At 38.6% G+C, this 19,780-nt stretch overlaps 1 protein-coding gene across 8 annotated transcripts in view; it reads left to right on the top strand.

The window, feature by feature from the left end:
* Window positions 1–19,780, top strand: part of LOC149168035 (bifunctional bis(5'-adenosyl)-triphosphatase/adenylylsulfatase FHIT-like) — a 241,940-nt gene that overhangs the window by 213,569 nt on the left and 8,591 nt on the right. The gene's annotated exons all lie outside the window — the stretch shown is intronic.

Here is a 19,780-nt window from a genome sequence, read left to right on the forward strand (position 1 = left end):
TGGCTAGATCAACTCTTTCAACTTTCGAAAGATGATTGCTTCAAAGCTTGTCTCCTTTTGGGCTTGTCTTTCACCTTAGCTCTGATACCATGTTAAAATTTCAAATTGTTCTATGCTGTATCAATTACTTTAGCCCAATTCAATACTTCAATTAAAATTAGTGTTTCCAATCATCACCAATAATTGAAGATAGAACAATAAATGAAATGACAAAGGAGACAATCAACAAGAGACACCAGGTTTGGTCAAAGACCAGGGACAAACCCCACAAGGGGGAAAACCCTTTCAAATTCTTATTCTATTAGATTGTCATAAAATGTTCACCAACGAGTACAATGAGCCCAATACAATATCATCCAGCAAAACAACCCAACAACGTTCAGAAATATGTTTCCAACATCAAAATATATCAAAGACAACTTTTCCTGTTTGCGGTCCACTATAGTCAACTTCGGTCTTCGGTCAAATCTAGGTTAAACTTCCCGGTGAAATGTAGGGGGAGCTGTGGGAGCGACTGAAGGCTTCCAGTCGCACCCTTGAGCCTGCAAGCTAGCGACTGTGGTCAAAATTTCCCTGTGACGTGCCTATTGAGGCAAATTAATTATCTATCATTTAATTGTCAACCTGGGGGTTTTGTAAAACTTGCGAAGCATGTGTGCACTGTATATGCTAGAAATTAACTTTCAATTTAGATCAATCTAACTACGAAACCAAATAATGACAAACCAAATTCACCTATTCTAATTCAACAATCAATTCAAAAGAAATTATAGTACAACGTGCGGAATTGAAATCTTAATCTATCACACTTGCAGGAATTGAAATCTTAATCTACCACACTTGCAAGAATGAAATTGCTTGAAATGAAATCTATTCTAAGGGATCATGTGTGCATTATCAAATCGGGATCCTATGAAATGAATAATCAAAACCACATGACATGAAATGAAAACAAAAACAATCATTCTTAACCTCTCACATAGGAAAAGATATGAAAGCAAATAAAAGCAATCACTCTTAACCTCTCACACAGGGAAAGATATGAAAGCAATAAATCTCAATCTATGAAAACAATAAATCTCACACACTGTAGGTGGCCAATCCAAAAGTATGAGAGATGGCAAGTTGAGAGGCTCCCAATGCAAGCATTACCAGAAAGAGGTGAACATCACTCATGAGCATGGTGCTAAATCTAAATTCCATTCAAACATGAGTAATTGTAACTTGTACAGCCGAGTATCTCCAACTTTACACATGCCTTTGAAAGAAGAAGGCTCTCCTATTTATACAAGAACATAAGAAGCTACCTCATTAATGGAGGTCCATTATTCTCTCCCTAGATCCCTAGAAAATCTCGTAGAGTTACAATTCAAATAGGTAATGATGAGACACATATAGAGTTACAACTCAAATCGGTAATGATGAGACACATATTCTCTTTGACCTTTATCCAAATCTTCTTCCATATCTTGAAGGGAATTCGAATTTGAGCATTGGAGGAAAAATAAGGGTGCCTTGGAAGCTTCCAAATGACCTACACATGTCATGAAACTCAAGCCACTTTTAACTATGAGCAAGTATATGCCATTTTTCTAAGTTGTAACCATAAATTCACTTAAAATACTAGAAATCATTAGCTTTTGGAAAACACAAAGGTAACCCCATGCCATCATGAAAATGGAGGCTAATGAAAGATTATATGGTTATGGAGTTGCGACATGTGAGTGAAATGGTAGCGATAAGGTGAAAGTGGATGATATTTTGAAGACATTTTGGAGACTCTACAGTGCTTGCGACTGTAATCCAAAAACCCTAAAATAGATGCGAGCCTCAGACCTTATAATTTTGGACCTTTGCAAACCTTTGTTGTCGTCCTTGCCTCAGATTTGTGCGAGCCAATCAATGAAGTAGAGAAGAAGATGCTTGGTGATGTCCAAATGAGCTTGAGGTCATTAGTATTTATAGGTTTCCATGGGGGTCCAATTTGCTTTAGGGCCGACCTTGTTCAAATGTGCATATGTGGGCTTTCCTTAATAAGTACACTTTCCCTTATCTGATTTGAGTGATCTTTAGGTTGATTTTGGTCTTCTCGAAAAGAGGAATTCAATGCAATCATCATCTCCATCAAATGGGCTGTCCAAAGTGGAATTTGACTGTAGTTGCATATTTTAACACTCTCAAGACTCCAACATTTCTCAAATCTTGGCAAAATAGATGCAATAATATCTTCTAGTGGAAACTATTGCAATTCAACAACACCAATAGGTCCAGCAACAATAAGAGTGTGAGTTTGAAATGCTGCAAACTATGGTGACCATGTTGAAACAACTAATTACCACCTAGTAGTAAACCTTGCAACAAATCCTACAATAGGCTTTCTTACAACAACTCCTACTACAACAACCTAATCCAACAATAGCTATCCCCATTGTCCAATAGTCTCTCACATTGGATTGGAAGATATTTTTCCCTATGTTTGATGAAGCCCTCTAAATGGGTAAAAAAGTCATATAACATTTCGAGTAGCCCTATGGGTATGAAATCGACGAACTGAGAGTAGTAGTTGTGGGAACCTAATTTCCGGGATGATGATGGATATCAGATCTCATCCTACTACTACTCTCAGTTCGTCGATTTCATACCCATAGGGCTACTCGAAATGTTATATGACTTTTTTACTTGGCTCATGGTTTGGAATTTGGAAGCCTACTTTAAAACCTATCCTGTCTTGAAAGAAGGTACACATGGAACAAGCCCTCACATGGTGGTAGACACACACCCGACACCTTGCAATCTCCAAATAACCTTCGGTCAACACTTGCGATGATTTTAAAGAGATCATTTACAAGTGGTTCTACTTGTTACGGTACGAGGATGCAATGTTGGCAGAGTGGCTACAATTGAGGTAACTCTTAGTTAGTCAATGCAACAATCAATCAAGGAGTTCAATTGAGTCCCCATCAAATTTGAGGGATTTTGAAGATAACCTCTAGCCCTGAACCTAGATAATGTGTTGATGTCGATAGGCCAAGACTTGTTAGAAGGGGGGCATTATGAATCCCTCATCATCTAACGCGAGTATGAAATGATGATTTAGCAAGGACTATGGATGAAAATTTTGATCAAGAAGGATTTATTTAACGGAAAGGAAAATGACAAGAGGGTAAACAAGTGAACAGAAAGCAAAAGGACAAATCAACATGTAAGCGCACTGAATGTCTCTATTAATGGGTTAATGAATGGAAATTATGGAAAATTTAAGTGAAAAACATGCGACACTTGCAAGGAAAATGGTGATGACGATGCTTTGCGAAAATGCTTGAATAGCTTGTGAGTTTGGAGAGGAAAAATGATGGCATTTATGGATGATAGAAATGGATTCAATTGGTTCATGCGTTTTGAAATTGGTCGTAGAAAACCAATCGTGCACAAATTTTCCTTCTTCAATTCTTCGATTGTTCTAGAACTTGAAACAAACATGGCACTAATATGGCAATAAAACGTAAGTGTGTTCAAAGAGAAGTGATCAATTTCTTTACGTACATACGAAAAATTTGCATAATTAACAGGGTCATGACGTGTCTTCGTTTCAAATGGTTAGTCCAATTTCACATTTGCGATAATAAATCCAAAAAATGACGATATGCACAGGTAAACAATTTCCTTCATTTATGTTTGAATCATAGCATTTCATAAAGATAAAGAAATATTATTTGTGAATGCTTAATGATTCCTACAAAACAATCCTCAATCAAAAATTCATCAATTGATCCTGCAGATAAAGCGCCTTTACAGTTCTTCTTCTTTCTTGCGTCATGCTTGAAGACATAACATTAGATAAAACCAATAATAAATTTTGTTCATGATTTTGACAATGTAAAAACTCAACCTTAACAAAATTCGATTCGCAATTAATGTTTAGTTAAGGTGATCTTATTGTGCTTTTATTCAATTGTTTCTGTCTCGTGTTTTATGATTTTTTTTTTATAGTTTCTTGCTTCGATGGGTGTGTAAGTGAACCATCACAACAACGTTTTCTCAATTTGTTCCAGTCATGAATTTCGCATCAAATTTTTTTTACAATATATTTTCATGGCAATTTTCTTGAAAAACAATAAAACATACAATCTAAAAATTAATGAAATATTTACAAAACTAAAAAGTAGAAAAAAAACAAAACATATATAAACATTATACATATAAGACATATGTATAAACAAAAAAACACATAACCTATTTACAACATTAAAACATCACTCTATTAACAAAAACATAACAAATCATAACAAAACATTAAAACATCACTCTATTAACAAAAACGTAACAAATCATAACAAAACATTAAAACATAACATATAACATTAAACACACACACACACACAAAGTAACATAACAAAAAAAAAAAAACCAAAATTTTCCATGTATAAAACGTTTGCATATGTGAAAAAAAAATCAAACATGTAGAAAAACGTTGAAGTGCTTTGAATTCAGATCTACGCAATCCATATTCTGGATTCGAACGAGAGCGAAAGACGTTTTGGCTGCTACACTGCTCAAGTATCTACCATTTATTAATGTTCCATTACTGTACCTGATGTGAGATCTGAATATTAAGCTCTGAAGCTTCACTGACCTAATCTTATAAATTATTCTTTGTATGCACCAATCCATCCATGATCACTTTCTTCCTGTATTCAGAGGATTGAAAATCGACCATCATGTTATTATCATTCTCAGTATTCCTATTCATCCCACACATCTTTTCCAATTGTTCTACCAATATTGGAAGCAAATAGCACCACACAGATGTGAAGAAATTTGCACAAAGACGACCATAAAAAAAAACAGAATAACGTGATGATCACAACAGTTAATGCACCCACATTGTCGTTGTAAGCAATGGCTGGCTTGGGTTTTTTGTACAAGTTAGCAAACGTTTTTATGCCCATGACTGCGTTGGTTACATGATTGGGCAGCCGCGTGTAAGGAAGATTTGTTACATGAAAGAATTTCGCCAGGTTCGTTGCGCGAAACAGATTTTTTTGGATACTATACACGTCAATCCTTCTCAAGCTCACCAAGTTGATAATCAATATGGTACTGCTCAAGATCTCTGTGGCGGATCTACCTCCTGTACATCAGGAAAATCAAATCTGTTGCATGGCCGCATCTGAAGCCTGTACATTTAATTGAAAACCATTTTTCTCATGTAATCTGGCAAATAAGGCTCTAGAGAACCCCGAAAACATCTCAATTGGTTATGAATTTTGAGGAAATCGCTCACGTTAAACATAATTCACCTCGTTTTGAGAAAAACCCATGTTTTATTTTTCTAAGATTCGTTTTCATTTGGTCACAAAATGAGTTTTAAAATGACATTTTTAAAGCTGTTACACATTCATTTGATGGGCTTAATTTCCCAACCTTAATGGCTGCATCAACTGCATCCTCTACCATGCTTCTATATGTAGTCCACTTTCCACCAGAGATAGTAACAAGGCCACTCACATCTGTGGAAACCACATGATCTCTTGAGATGCTGGTAGTGTTATTAGTTGAGGGATTAGTTGCCAATGGATGAATTCCGCTCCAAGTGGAGAGCACATCTGATCGGCGTACCTTAACATTCAAGTAATCACTGATGGCATCCAAGATGAACTAAATCTCTGAGATGTACATGCTGAAAGAGAGTAGGATTTGGAACTGACATGTAGACATTTGAACATAACAAGATTTCTCATTATGTCTTGAGGAGGGAGAATATTGACTTGCTGGAGTTGTGTTTGGATTTGGAATCTGGAAAATATAGGGAAATTTCCAAAAGATTTGGCTTCATATACAAGAAAATGAATGGCAGAAAAAGAAGGAGAACAGAGGGAGACTTCAAACGCCCAACAACAAATAAACATTTCATTCCCATTATATAAGAATTCCGATCCCATATGAATTATAGCATTCATAACACTGTGTTACTCTAAAGTTTGACATATGCATTTTGGTAAAGGTCGATAGGCTGGAAGGGTTGCTAGATGCGTGTGAATCAAATCAGGCTCGACTGCAAAAATGAACCGTTTCTTCAGCTCCTAAAAAAAGGGGATGGATATGCAACAATTTGAAGCAAGATATATATATATATATATATATATATATATATATATATATATATATTTTATTATGACAAATTTTTTGAATTTGGATTTTGATTTTTAAGCTAATGCATTTGATTTTCTTTACAGGTGGCATGAGAACCTTCTTCAGTATGTCAATTCTTTTGGGAATGAAAAACAGAGAAGAGAATTGATTTCAAATTTTTCATTTTCCTTATTCAAAAACAAGATTGTTTTATTATTATTATTTTTTATTGAAAATCTAACATGATTTTTTTATTATTATTAAAAAAAAACAAAAAACAATTTTTTTTTTTATTGAAAATCTTTTTGTCAAACTATTAAAATGCAAGAAAATAAATACAATCTAAAAATTATAAATTCTAAATAAAAATACAATCAAGTTTGATTTTATTTCCCTATTTTATCCTACTTGAAAGATTTTTATTTTTATTTTTTTAAGTATATGAATGTTTCCAATGGAGCCATTTATGGATTAGATTTTCTAGAACGTTCATATCCAAATTTGCAAAATGTACCGGATTGTGCATGAGGACATGAAAAATCATTTTAACCTTTAGATTTGCCGCAAAGATTTCTTGAAGAATGGATGAATGTTGTGGCGCAATCGCGCTTCGATACCATTTCTCAATGTAGTCCTTGTGCTCCAAAGAATTTTTAATCTGCATTCTTGATCCTTTGTCCATAAATGGTTAGAATCGATTTTTTATTTTATTTATTTTTTATTATTTTTTTTTATAAAAATGATATGTAGCTAAACGATTTATGCATCTACATGCTTTAATCATGCATCGAGAAAAAAACTGAAAAAATATGAACTCAAGACTGAATGCTAGTTCCTATGCACACTTCCCCGACAACGATGCCAAAATGTTGAGGCAAATTAATTACCTATCATTTAATTGTCAACCAGGGGGTTTCATAAAACTTGCGAAGTATGCGTGCACTGTATATGCTAGAAATTAACTTTCAATTTAGATCAATCTACTATGAAACCAAATAACGACAAACCAAATTCACCTATTCTGATTCAGCGATCAATTCAAAAAAAATTATAGTACAATTATAGTACAACACACGAAATTGAAATCTTAATCTATCACACTTGCAAGAATTGAAATCTTAATCTACCGCACTTGCGGGAATGAAATTACATGAAATGAAATCTACTCTAAGGGATCATGTGTGCATTATCAAATCAGGATCCTATGAAATGAATAATCAAAACCACATGACATGAAATGAAAACAAAAACAATCATTCTTAATCTCTCACACAGGAAAAGATATGAAAGCAAATAAAAACAATCACTCTTAACCTCTCACACAGGAAAATATATGAAAGCAATAAATCTTAATCTATGAAAGCAATAAATCTCACACATTTGAGGTGGCCAATCCAAAAGTATGAGAGATGGCAAGTTGAGAGGCTTCCATTGCAAGCATTACCAGAAAGAGGTGAACATCACTCATGAGCATGGTGCTAAATCGAAATTCCATTCAAACACGAGTAATCTTAACTTGTACACCTTAGTATCTCCAACTTTACATGTGCTTTTGAAAGCAGAAGGCTCTCCTTTGTTTATACAAGAACATAAGAAGCTACTTCATTAATCGAGGTCCATTATTTTCTCCCTAGATCCCTAGAAAGTCTCATAGAGTTACAACTCAAATAGGTAATGATGAGACACATATAGAATTACAACTCAAATAGGTAATGATGAGGCACATATCCTCTTTGACCTTTATCCAAATCTTCTTCCATATCTTGAAGGGAATTCGAATTTGAGCATTAAGGCCACATAAGGGTGCCTTGGAAGCTTCCAAATGACCTACACATGTCATGAAACTCAAGCCACTTTTAAGTATTAGCAAGTATATGCCATTTTTCTAAGTTTTAACCATAAATTCACTTAAAATACTAGAAATCATTAGCTTTTGGAAAACACAAAGGTAACCCCATGTAATCATGAAAATGGAGGCTAATGAAAGATTATATGGTTATGGAGTTGCGACATGTGAGTGAAATGGTAGCGATAAAGGTGAAAGTGGATGATATTTTGAAGACGTTTTGGAGACTCTACAGTGCTTGCGACTGTAATCCAAAAACCCTAAAATAGATACGAGCCGTGGACCCTGTAATTTTGGACCTTTGCGAACCTCTGTTGTCGTCCTTGCCTCAGACTTGTGCGAGCCAATCAATGAAGTAGAGAAGAAGATGCTTGGTGATGTCCAAATGTGCTTGAAGTCACTAGTATTTATAGGCTTCCTTGGGGGTCCAATTTGCTTTAGGGCCGACCTTGTCCAAATGTGCATATGTGGGCTTTCCTTTATAAGTACACTTTCCCTTATTCTATTTGAGTGATCTTTAGTCAATTTTGGTCTCCTGAAAAAGAGGAATTCAATGCAATCATCATCTCTATCAAATGGGTTGTCCAAAGTGGAATTTGACTGTAGTTGCATATTTTAACACTCTCAAGACTCCAACATTTCTCAAATCTTGGCAAAAGAGATGCAATAATATCTTCTAGTGGAAACTATTGCAATTCAACAACACCAAAAGGTCCAACAACAAGAAGAGTGTTAGTTTGAAATGCTGCAAACTATGGTGACCATGTTGAAACAACTAATTACCAGTGTTGTGAAAATCGCGATCAAATCGCGATTTAATGAAAAAATCGCGATTTTTATTTTTTGCCGATCAAATCGCGATTTTTATACGAAAAAATCGCCGGTAATTTTTTTGCCGATTTTTACTAAAAAAATCGCGATTTTTTCTTAAAAAATCGTGGGTGGTCGCTGCAGCGTGGTTTTATAACATTTTTTTGGGTTTTTCATGCGCTCATTTGGACAGTCGCACGCGGAGGGAGGAGAAGCTGTTGGAGACCAAGCTGAAGAGGGTTTTTAGCCAAATCTAAGTGCTTAGAGGAGAAAATCAAGAGGAGACGACCGATTTCTCCATAGAAACGGTATGAGGATTAATTTTTTTTTGTTTTCATTGTTTAAAAAAATTGTTTTTGTATGTTTTTCATTGTTTTTGGTTGGGAAACTTGGTATGGGCACCATTTTTCTTTTGTTTTCATTGTTTTTAAATAATTTTTTGTATTTCTTCATTGTTTTGGGTTGGGTAACTTGGTATGATTATGGGAACCAATTTTTTTTTTTTAAACATTGTTTATGTTTTTTAATTTTTCATTGTTTTTGCCATTTGGTTGGGTAACTTGGGTTTGGAATGGTTGGGTAATTTGTGTTTGAAACTTTGAACTTTGGAATGGTTGTTTTAGGTTGGGTTATGGGTAACTTGGATTTTCATTCAATCATCAATGTAAAAATTAAAAATTAAAATACTAAATTGTAATTTGTAAATTTGTAACTTGTAATTTTGTAAATGCTAAATTGTAATCCTAATTCTTATTACGTTATTTTCCCATAGGTTCACAACTGCACCAAAACACCATTCAAGACTTCAAGTTTGCAACTTCAAAGTTCAAAAACAAACTTGCCAAGGAAATTGGATCCTTTCTAGGAATATGTTGTACCTTGTGCTCCGAATGATAGACAAAACTTGAGTTGCAAGTTGTGTGGAAAGGAGATGTACGCGGGGGTGTAAAGATTGAAGTTTCACCTTGCACAAATCCCTGGACATGATGTGGGGCCCTGTACAAATACAAATGCTGAACTTATTGAAAAAGCCATGAGAGCATTGGAAGAATTAGAGCAGACTAGAGAGGCCAAAGAAGAACTCAAAAGGCAACTAAAAAGGTCAGCTGAAGGAAGTGGGCCAAGTGGCACTCGTTCTACTGCAGCAACAGTCGATCCGGTCGCTGCATCATCATTTTTTGTTCCTTGAACCACACCTGGTTCACAGCCATCTATCGGTTCAATGCTAAAAAGAACTGATAAAGAACAAGCTGACAGGTTGATGGCAAAATTTCTCCTCTGGAGTGATATTCCTTTCAGCATTGTAAGGAATAATCCATTTTTCCAACCTACTGTTGATGCTATTGCCAGTGTTGGCCCGGGGTACAAAATCCCTTCTTATCATGATTTCAGAGGCCAGATTCTTCAAAATGAAAAGCGTGACTGCACCCAAAGATTGGAGGATTTTAGGGCATCATGGGCACAAACAGGATGCACTGTTATGTCAGATGGTTGGACTGACCAAAAGGGGAGAACCCTTATAAACTTCTTGGTTAGTTGTCCCAAGGGGACTATGTTTATCAAATTTGTTGATGCATTTGCACAAATCAAAGATGCAAGAACTTTATGTGATTTGCTGGATGTGTTTATTTTGGAGGTGGGTGAACAACATGTTGTCCAAGTCATAATGGACAATGCTGCAAATTATGTTGCTGCTGGTAGGATGCTTATGGACAGGCATCCTACTTTATTTTGGACACTTTGTGCTGCCCATTGTATTGATTTGATGTTAGAGGACATAGGGAAAATTCCCTTTGTCAAAGATATTGTTGACTCATCAAAAAGCATTAAAAAATTTATATATAATCATACATCTGTGCTTAGCTTGATGAGAAGATTCACCAACAACAAAGAGTTGGTGTGCCCCGCCATTACACGATTTGCCACGAGTTTCATATCTCTTCAATCCCTCTTGAATTCTATGTGGGATGTGAAGATAATGTTTCTTTCAGAGGAGTGGCGTGCTTTGTCAATGAGCCGCAAACCAGAAGGAGAGGCCGTATGCAGATTAGTTTCATACCAGGAAGACTTTTGGGCAGGAGTGCAGGAGGTGTGCGCCGTTACTGAACCTTTGGTAAAAGTTCTTTGGTTGGTTGATGGTGAGAAGCCCGCAATGGGCTATTTGTATGAAGCCATTGACAGGGCCAAAGAAGCCATTCGGGCCTACTATGATGATAAGGGAGATGATGGGTTTCAGAAACAACTCCTTCTATGGGGAGTGATTGATGAGTGATGGAACAACACACTCCATCGTCCCATTCGTGCTGCTGGGCTTTTCTTGAACCCTGCATTTTCTTATGCATGTGGGTTTGATTTTGATGCTGAGATCATGGATAGATTCTTATCCTGTGTCCAGAAGATGGTACGATCTCCAGAACAACGTATAGAGATCTCTAAACAAATTGAGACATATAAGATGGCAGGTGGCACATTTGGCTTTGAGATGGCTATCATTGATAGGACGATTAAAATGCCAGGTACTTTTTAGTTTGTAACTTTGTTTCAAATTTCATTGTCTCTTCAAATTCCATTTTTTTCTTATGTTTATTTAAAATTTTATTTGTAATTTTGTTGTAGATGCATGGTGGAAAATGTATGGTGGCAGGGTACCCCTTCTGCAAAAGATTTCCATTCGCATCCTCAGCCAAACATGCAACTCCTCAGGATGTGAGCGCAACTGAGTGTATTTGAAAAAATACACAACAAGAAGCGCAACGGGTTAACACTTAAACATTTAAAATATTGCAAATTTCCAAATAAAATTTTGAATTCATTAAACAATATTTTTTTTATAATTATTAATTATTATTTCATGATCTTTGTACAGTTTGGAGTCCCAGCGACTTAATGACATGGTCTACGTCTACTACAATCTTCGATTGTGGGTGAGGCAACTTGAGAGGACACCTGATATGGATGCCATCTCATTGGATGGGATTGACACCACTGCTGCATGGAGGGTTGAGGCCGAGAGGCCTCTCATGGATTCTGCTGATGATTAGGAGCAGGTGGAGGAGGAGGAGGAGGAGGAGGAGGAAGAGGAACAGGAGGAGGAGGTGACACCGCTTGCCCTTCTACCATTGCCACCAGTAGAGGACGTGGTCTACCTCCTATAGCTCTTACTTCTAGTTCTTCAGCTTCTAGAGCACATCAGACTTCACTGCCATTTCCACCAGCACGGGCACCAACATCTTACATCTAGAGGGAAAGTGAAAGCTGTGGCATTTTCTCGCAAGAGGGGCAGAGGAAATCAATAGGACTAGACTTTCATTTTATTGTATATGACATTATGACATGATGAGATACATTATCATATTTTTTGTTGATATTTTGAGGCTGAGTTGGGACTCAGGAGTCAGGGCTTACTATTCAGGACATGATTCAATGTTATGTGCGATTTTAGCGCTAGAAATGATATTAAACATCTTATATATTAGTTTTTTTTATCATATTTATGTGTCAATGTATTTATTTTATGTTGTAGATGGTTTAGATATTAAAACAATTGAAAAAAAATGAAAAAAAATGAATATTTTTGTACCAAACGATTTTTCCCAATTTTTTCCGATTTTTTCCCGATTTTTCCGATTTTTTCCGATTCGTTCCCCGCGCCGATTTAATCCCGATCGCGATTTTCACAACATTGCTAATTACCACCTAGTAGTAAACCTTGCAACAAATCCTACAATAGGCATTCTTATAACAACTCCTACTACAACAACCTAATCCAACAATAACTATCCCCATTGTCCAATAGTCTCTCACATTGGATTGGAAGATATTTTTCCCTATGTTTGATGAAGCCGTCTAAATGGGTTTGGACTTGGCTCTTGGTTTGCAATTTGGAAGACTACTTTAAAACCTATCTTGTCCTGAAAGATGCTTAAAATATTCTTGTAATCAAGGTACACATGTAACAAGCCCTCACATGGTGGTCGACACACACCCGACACCTTGCAATCTCCAAATAACCTTAGGTCAACACTTGCGATGATTTTAAAGAGATCATTTACAAGTGGTTCTACTTGTTACGGTACAAGGATGCAATGTTGGCAGAGTGGCTACAACTGAGGTAACTCTTGGATAGTCAATGCAACAATCAATCAAGGAGTTCAATTGAGTCCCCATCAAATTTGAGGGATTTTGAAGATAACCTCTATGTCAAGTTTATTTTGAGTTGCTTTATCACACCAGGAAAACCTAGGAATCTTCTCAATCTTTTCATTGGATCATGCCTTCCAAAATTAAAGCTAAGGATATTCAACTTGCCCAACGACTTCTACAACACTGATACACAAAGGCCTTTGCTTTCCCTTCTGTGAACCACCATTTGTTCTACTTTAGATAAGGTCAATCTCATTGGCCAAAGGAAGCACAAATATTGCTCTTACCATAGGCAGCATGGACATTTCAAGTCTTGAAGATGGAGTTAGCTAGTGGTTCTGAAATGCCCACTAAAACTGTCAGATCTGTGGATCTTCCTCCATTGATCAAGAATATTATGCCTTGCAAACCAAAAAGGTCCAAGGTTCTCATTTCTAAATTGTGACAAATAATGAAGGACCCTTCCCTTAAGGAACATGCAGGTAATCGAAGAACCTTGCACGATCATGTTGCCTCTAGTCCTTCGTTGGTTCTCTTGTGTAATACTGATCTTGAGCAAGAAGATCTCCTCACTCATAGTTTTTGAATTGAGTGAAAATGCTAATAATTCATCATGGATAGTGGCAGCAAAAAAACCTGGTTTCTTAGTAGTTGGTTAACTCACTCTAGCTCTCTACCATACTTCATCTACAACCATATGCTGTGTGAGCAAAGGAAGTAGGTTCATCCACTGTTATCACACATAGGAATTCTGCCACTTTTTCCATTAGATGTTTCATTGATACAGTTGCCTGTGATGCTAGACCACTAGAGGTGTTGTGACATGCTTCTTGCAGGTCCTGGTTTAATAGAAGGGCATAGTATGATGGATTTGTCAACAAGTATAAACTGGAGGCATATTATGATGGATTTATCAACAACTATAAACTTAACAATGGTGGTAAAAACTATTAGATCACATCTTCTCCCCCTTTGTGTTGCCAAATAGCAGTTAAGCAAGCCAACCTTCACAAGTTCATATCTCTTTGTTATGTTTTAGTGCTGATGCGTTCTCACCTACCCTATCCTTCACCACATGATTCAATCTTCTACAAGGAGGTGCCATTCAAAACAATGAGCACACATCCCACTTGTCATCATGCTTCAACCCATACTGACTCACTTAGATTTGAAGCAACTGACATTGCATCTTTCTCAGGAGCCCCCTGTTCATGGTTCCCCTCCATACACAGATCCATAAGGTAAAAATTTTGGGCCTAAACTTTTGGGTAAAACTCGTCCTCCAAAGGAATAGCGAAAATCTCTTAAGAGAGGACAATCCAATCCAAGTGATGATGATCAAAATGATTGATCATACTTCTATTTATACACTCTCAAATGAATTCAATTTAGCTCTTTTGGCCGAATTTAGCCCCTAAAATAAAATAATGTGCATAATAACCAAAATTTTGGTGACAAGCCCACCAAATAGCTCAATAATGTAAAGACAAGCCTCTCTTGAGGGTCGAATGATCAACAAAGTGAGTCGCTGGGCCTTTGAGCAGGCCTGATGAAGTCTAATGGGTGCCATGATGTAGAAATGGATTCCAAATATAGTGTACAAGGGCTTGGTCCCTTGTTTTCCACGTAAGAACCTGTGGTGCTTCCCAATGGGTGTGGGGGCATAAGGACATCCTCATGGGTCTCCAATTGGATCAAATATGCTTGTAGACCATCTGTAAGGGCTAGAGTAACGACATAAGCCCTCCCTCTACAGCAGGAGGAATCTTGGAACATCTGCCAAGTGTATGGTGCAACTATGGAGCCGGCTGGGCATGGTGGACCAGGTGCATCATCCTCATTGAAGGTGGAACACGAGCAATCAATGAACATTGCTAGGGGGGATCCATGAAGTAATTTTGTTATGGTGGAGGCCCATGGCTCTCAACGCTCACCCTACAAGTGCAAATGTGGCACTCTGGAGGGCTAGGACTGTGAAAATTCGACTACCCGAATCACCACTACAACAACTGATTAAGTTCCTTCTATTTGTTAATTACTGAACAAATTATTTATTGTTTCCTACAGTAAACACCGAAACTAATACACTGCAGTCTTCACCAATTAAATTATAAGCGGAAACAAGAAACTGAGCAAGAAAGAAATACACAACACATTACACCGTTGTTTTTGGACAAAAGTCCCCGGAAAAACCCAATGCAGGAAAACTGTTGCAGCAACTGAGGGTTTGTATTATTAAGCGTTAGTTTTTTTGAATACAATCTCCGGATTCTTTGTTAGCTATCCAATACAGAGAATATCATTGATATAAGATTAGTGAGAAATACCTCACACTATCACTAACGATCCTGACTGATCCAACCACAGAATGGCTAGTCCCTTGCTGCCTCTGTGCAGTCACTGCGTAGGCCCAACGTCACAACTCTTAAGGACTGTGTCATTCCTTTTGCTAATCGATTTGCCTCTTTGAGACTTTGATCCTATCCTCTTGGTCTCACACCTCGACTTTCGGCTTCATAAATCAATCTCTCCATCGAAAATATAGATCTCCTCAAGGCTTCGTGCTGCCTCTACGTCAGCCTATGCTGGCTAGCGTAGCCTCTACGTTGCCTCTCCTGGATATCTCTCTGCTGGCTTTGTTGAGTATTCCCGGATCAGGAGAAATCTCCAACCGAAACTATCCCTGCCCCTTTGCAAGAAATCACTTCGAATCTCTCTGGCAACTGCCGCGCTGCTCACTTCAAAAATTCGTGATCTCCCACTCGATGTGTTTTCCAAATGCCCATAAAGCCTCCTCTTATAATCCTTCTGTTGAGAACCAACGACCCAGATTAGATCCTAATCAATGGCTCAAATCATTTTGGCTTGATCCTTGTCTTCTTTTAGAAGTTTCACCCACAGTTAGATTAATACCCTTTAATTATTTTAATTTCCTAAGTTTAGACTTAGGCACCCATTAAAAATAATTAATTATTTTAATAAAACTATCTTTGGGTGGAATTTCCCAAAACGATTTATGGGTATTGTGGAATACATGTGTCCTAGTCTCCCTACAAATTTTGAGGCTAATAGCACATCCGATGCTACAAAAAATCAACACTCCCTCTTAGCGAGGAATGTGCTCTAGTAATGCAACTTGTTGAAGCATCACCCAGACTCTGTAAGATCTCCCTCTACGCTGTTGATGTCTGACATCTCTGCCCATCAACTACTGCGCAAATGCTGCATTTGTACTGCTGTTGACACTGCCACTGCCAACACTGCATCTGTACTGCAACTTTCTCCAACTGCTGCTGCTACTGCATCAGCAACAGAAAAGCATCCAAAATTACTGAACATTTGTTCAATATGGTGCATCTTGTTGTTGGAGTTTTGACTACTGCTAGTCTATGCGCTGACCCTTTGAAGCCTCTGCACTGTTATTGACCTCTGCTCTGTGCCAACTACACTGTTGCCAACTCTAGCTCTGCGTTGCTCAGTCTCTGACGCTCTTAGCTACTGCAATTGTCACTTCGACACTCCTCTGCACCAACTAACTTTGGTCCATCTTGCTACTTCTGATATGGGCTCCTGTAGCAAGGTATTGATCTAAGAGGTGGACTCCTAAAGGATCCTGCCCAACTGCAGTTCTTTCGAACTACAGTACCTCTGGGCGATCATGGCAAACTCCTCTTCCTCGATTTGTGCGGATGCAGCCTTTAGATCATGCTTCTCGCCCTTGTCCTTCTTCTTGAGAGGACACTGTGTAGCATAGTGACCAAGTTCGCCACACTCGAAGCACTTGATCTTCGAAATATCTTTCTTTTTCTTCCACTGCTCCTGTTGCCCCTTAGATGCGAAGGTTGCATTCTCATCCTCCTCCTCGGGCTTCGACCCACTACTGCTGCTGCCATCAAGTTTACACTTGACCAAGTCCCTCCTCATCTCTTCTTGCTGAAGAGCAGCCCACATTCCTTCTCAGTCTAGAAATTTCTCCCTGCCTAGAATGCTCTGGACAAATACTTGCCAATCTTCTAAATCTAAGTTCAGGGCTAGCCTCACCATCTCTGTAGGCTGAGGTGTTGACCCCACAACTGCCAACTCGTTTCGGGTTTCCTAAAGCTTTGCAAGGAACGAGTCAATGTGTTCCCCCTTCGGCATTTCCGTGGATCTCATCTTCTGCTCCAAGTACATCTTCCACTGCTCGGAAGATTCGTGATATAGCATGGACAAGGCATCTCACATTTCCTTGGCAGTCCCTTTGCCTGAGATGTGACATTCTACATGATCCTTCACTTCATCAAGGATCATCTGCTTGGCCTTTGCCATCTCTCCCTTGTACTTTTTGAGCAGATCTGGATCCGCGGGCTCAACTACCACATTGTCGACGTAGATCTGGAGAAAATGTTCATCCAGAAGGCATGACATCCTCGCTTTCCAGATCACATAGTTGGATGCACCATCCAACTGATCCTGATCTCGTAACCCACTGGCTGCCATCTCTGCCAATGAAAGTGTCGAATTGCTTCCTCTCTACTCTATGCAGCATTGGGTTGGCTTACGCACTCACTGCAAAAGTTAGTAGATCTGATCCTCTCTGCTGTTGCTCAACAATAGAGAAATCGAATTCCATAGCTAGGAATTCTCTGAGCAAGAAATTCCCTCAACAATGTCTCCCTTCTTCCTTTTGATGATTTTCAACCCCGGCAATTGCTGTAGAAAACTGTGTCACACCAGAAACTGCCTCTTCGCTGAAGCTGCTACGCTGCTCCCTTTGACACTGACAAACTTCGATCTGGAAGTCTTATCTCTCTGCTGAGTCACTCAGAGAGAGAACTTCCTCTAAAATCTTTGCCCTCCCAGCCTAGAATGCGCAACACGTATGGGGATTTGATTTGTTGCCTACGCAGCACTTCGACCCTCCTTCTCTTTAGCGCTGGGATCTTCTAGCTCTGCTCTCTTGCTTCACCTGCAACTCTGATACCATGTGAAAATTCGATTACCTGAATCACCACTGTAGCAACTAATTAAGTTCCTTCTATTTGTTAATTATTGAACAAATTATTTACTGTTTCCTACAGTAAACACTAAAACTAATACACTGCAGTCTTCACCAATTAAATTATAAGCGGAAACAAGAAACTGAGCAAGAAGGAATTACACAACACATTACACCATTGTTTTTGGACAAAAGTCCCTGGAAAAACCCAATGTTGTTAAAATTTCTAAGTATTACCTGTTAGAAATTTTATCTGTATTCTCTGGTTTATTTCGCCTACTTGTTTAATTACTAACAAGTTATTTAACCACATAAACACTGAAATAAATACAATACAGTCTCAACCATCTATAGATCAACAACTAAAAGAAATAGATAAACACACAAGGGACACTGTTATTTTTGGACAATCGTCCCCGAGAAAACCCAACTTGGGAAAACCGATGCAACAGGTCTGAGGATTTTATTATTAAGTAACTTTTCGGAGTACACTCGGTGCCAAATTGGTTCACCCGACAGAGATAAATAATCAGGCAGTAATACCTCTCTTCAGAAGCAGATATTTTAAAAGTCTGCCACACGAAAACCTCTCCAGCATAATCTGAAGCACTGCGTCAACGCTCCTGGCCTCTGCGTCAGCCTAATACCCTCTGCGTCAGCCCTCTGAGGCTTTGCGCAACCTCTCTCGCCCTCTGTGTCACTCCGACAACCTTTGCATGGATGATGCAGGCCCTTCTGGCCTCTGCGCACTCGCTGCTGGGCTTTGCGTGGCTCCTCGCTTTGTGTCTGCCTCTCTGCTTCTGCGCTAGTCTTCTGACACTATCTCTACCTCCTTGCCTCGTACTCATTTCTCCTTGCTGCAACTCTAATCATTGATTCGATTTCTCTTAGCAAACCTCACTCTAGAAAATCGAATGAATGCTCACTCTAGTGTGACGCAGTTTTCTACAGCAGTTGTTGATCAACGACTAAGATTAGGTTTGGCTTGGTCCATGTCATTTAGAACCTTTTAACCCAGTTTTATATTAATACCCATTAATATTTTTATTTTCCTAAGTTTAAACTTAGGAACCCATTAAAAATATTAATTATTTTAATATTTCTTTCACTGGGCAGAATTTTCCCAAACCATTTTTGGGTCTTGGAGATCTCATGTGCTTTAGCCTCTCCACCAATTTTCATGGCTAGAGCACATCCGATGCTACCCCAAATCAACACTCCCTCTTAGCCAGGACTGTGCTCTAGTAATACTCCAACACTGAGCATCGCACTGATTATACAGCGCCGGTACCTGTGCTGATGCTAGACCTCCCCGTCCGACATCCTCTGCACTACTGCATCCTGTACTGCTGCTCATGGCTCTTCCACTGCCACTGCTACATCTGTACAGTAGCTCCGTCTGCATCCGTGCTACTGCTGGTCCTTTCACCCAACACTGAATCTGCACTGCAGTTCTCTCTCATCATGCTGCATTGTGCTACTGCTACTGCTATTGCATTGCAACTCAGTTACTGAGAAGTAACTGATCCACCCAACTACTGACTTCCTTGTCAGGCTAGAAACTCTCCTGATGCTGAAGCTCTCTTTGCTGCTATCCTGTGCTCCCTTTGCTACCTCTGCCCTGCTGCAACACCTCTGTGCCTCTCACACCACTGCAAACCTCTCTGTGCCATCCTGCATTGCTGCAACCTCCTTTGTGCCTTTCGCACTGCTGCAAGCCTCTCTGTGGTGCCAGGGACTATTGCACTTCTAGCACTCTCTGCCGCTTCATCTGCATCTGTTTCTACTGACATTCGCCATCCTGTTGCTGTCACTTTGGGGCTCCCGTAGCCAGGTATGATCCAAGAGTTTGGGCACCTCAAGGATCCTGC

The sequence above is a fragment of the Pinus tabuliformis genome, chromosome 5_1, assembly GCF_031772625.1.
Source record: "Pinus tabuliformis cultivar Carrire ecotype Pingquan chromosome 5_1, CPIR1, whole genome shotgun sequence".
Lineage (NCBI taxonomy): Eukaryota > Viridiplantae > Streptophyta > Pinopsida > Pinales > Pinaceae > Pinus > Pinus tabuliformis.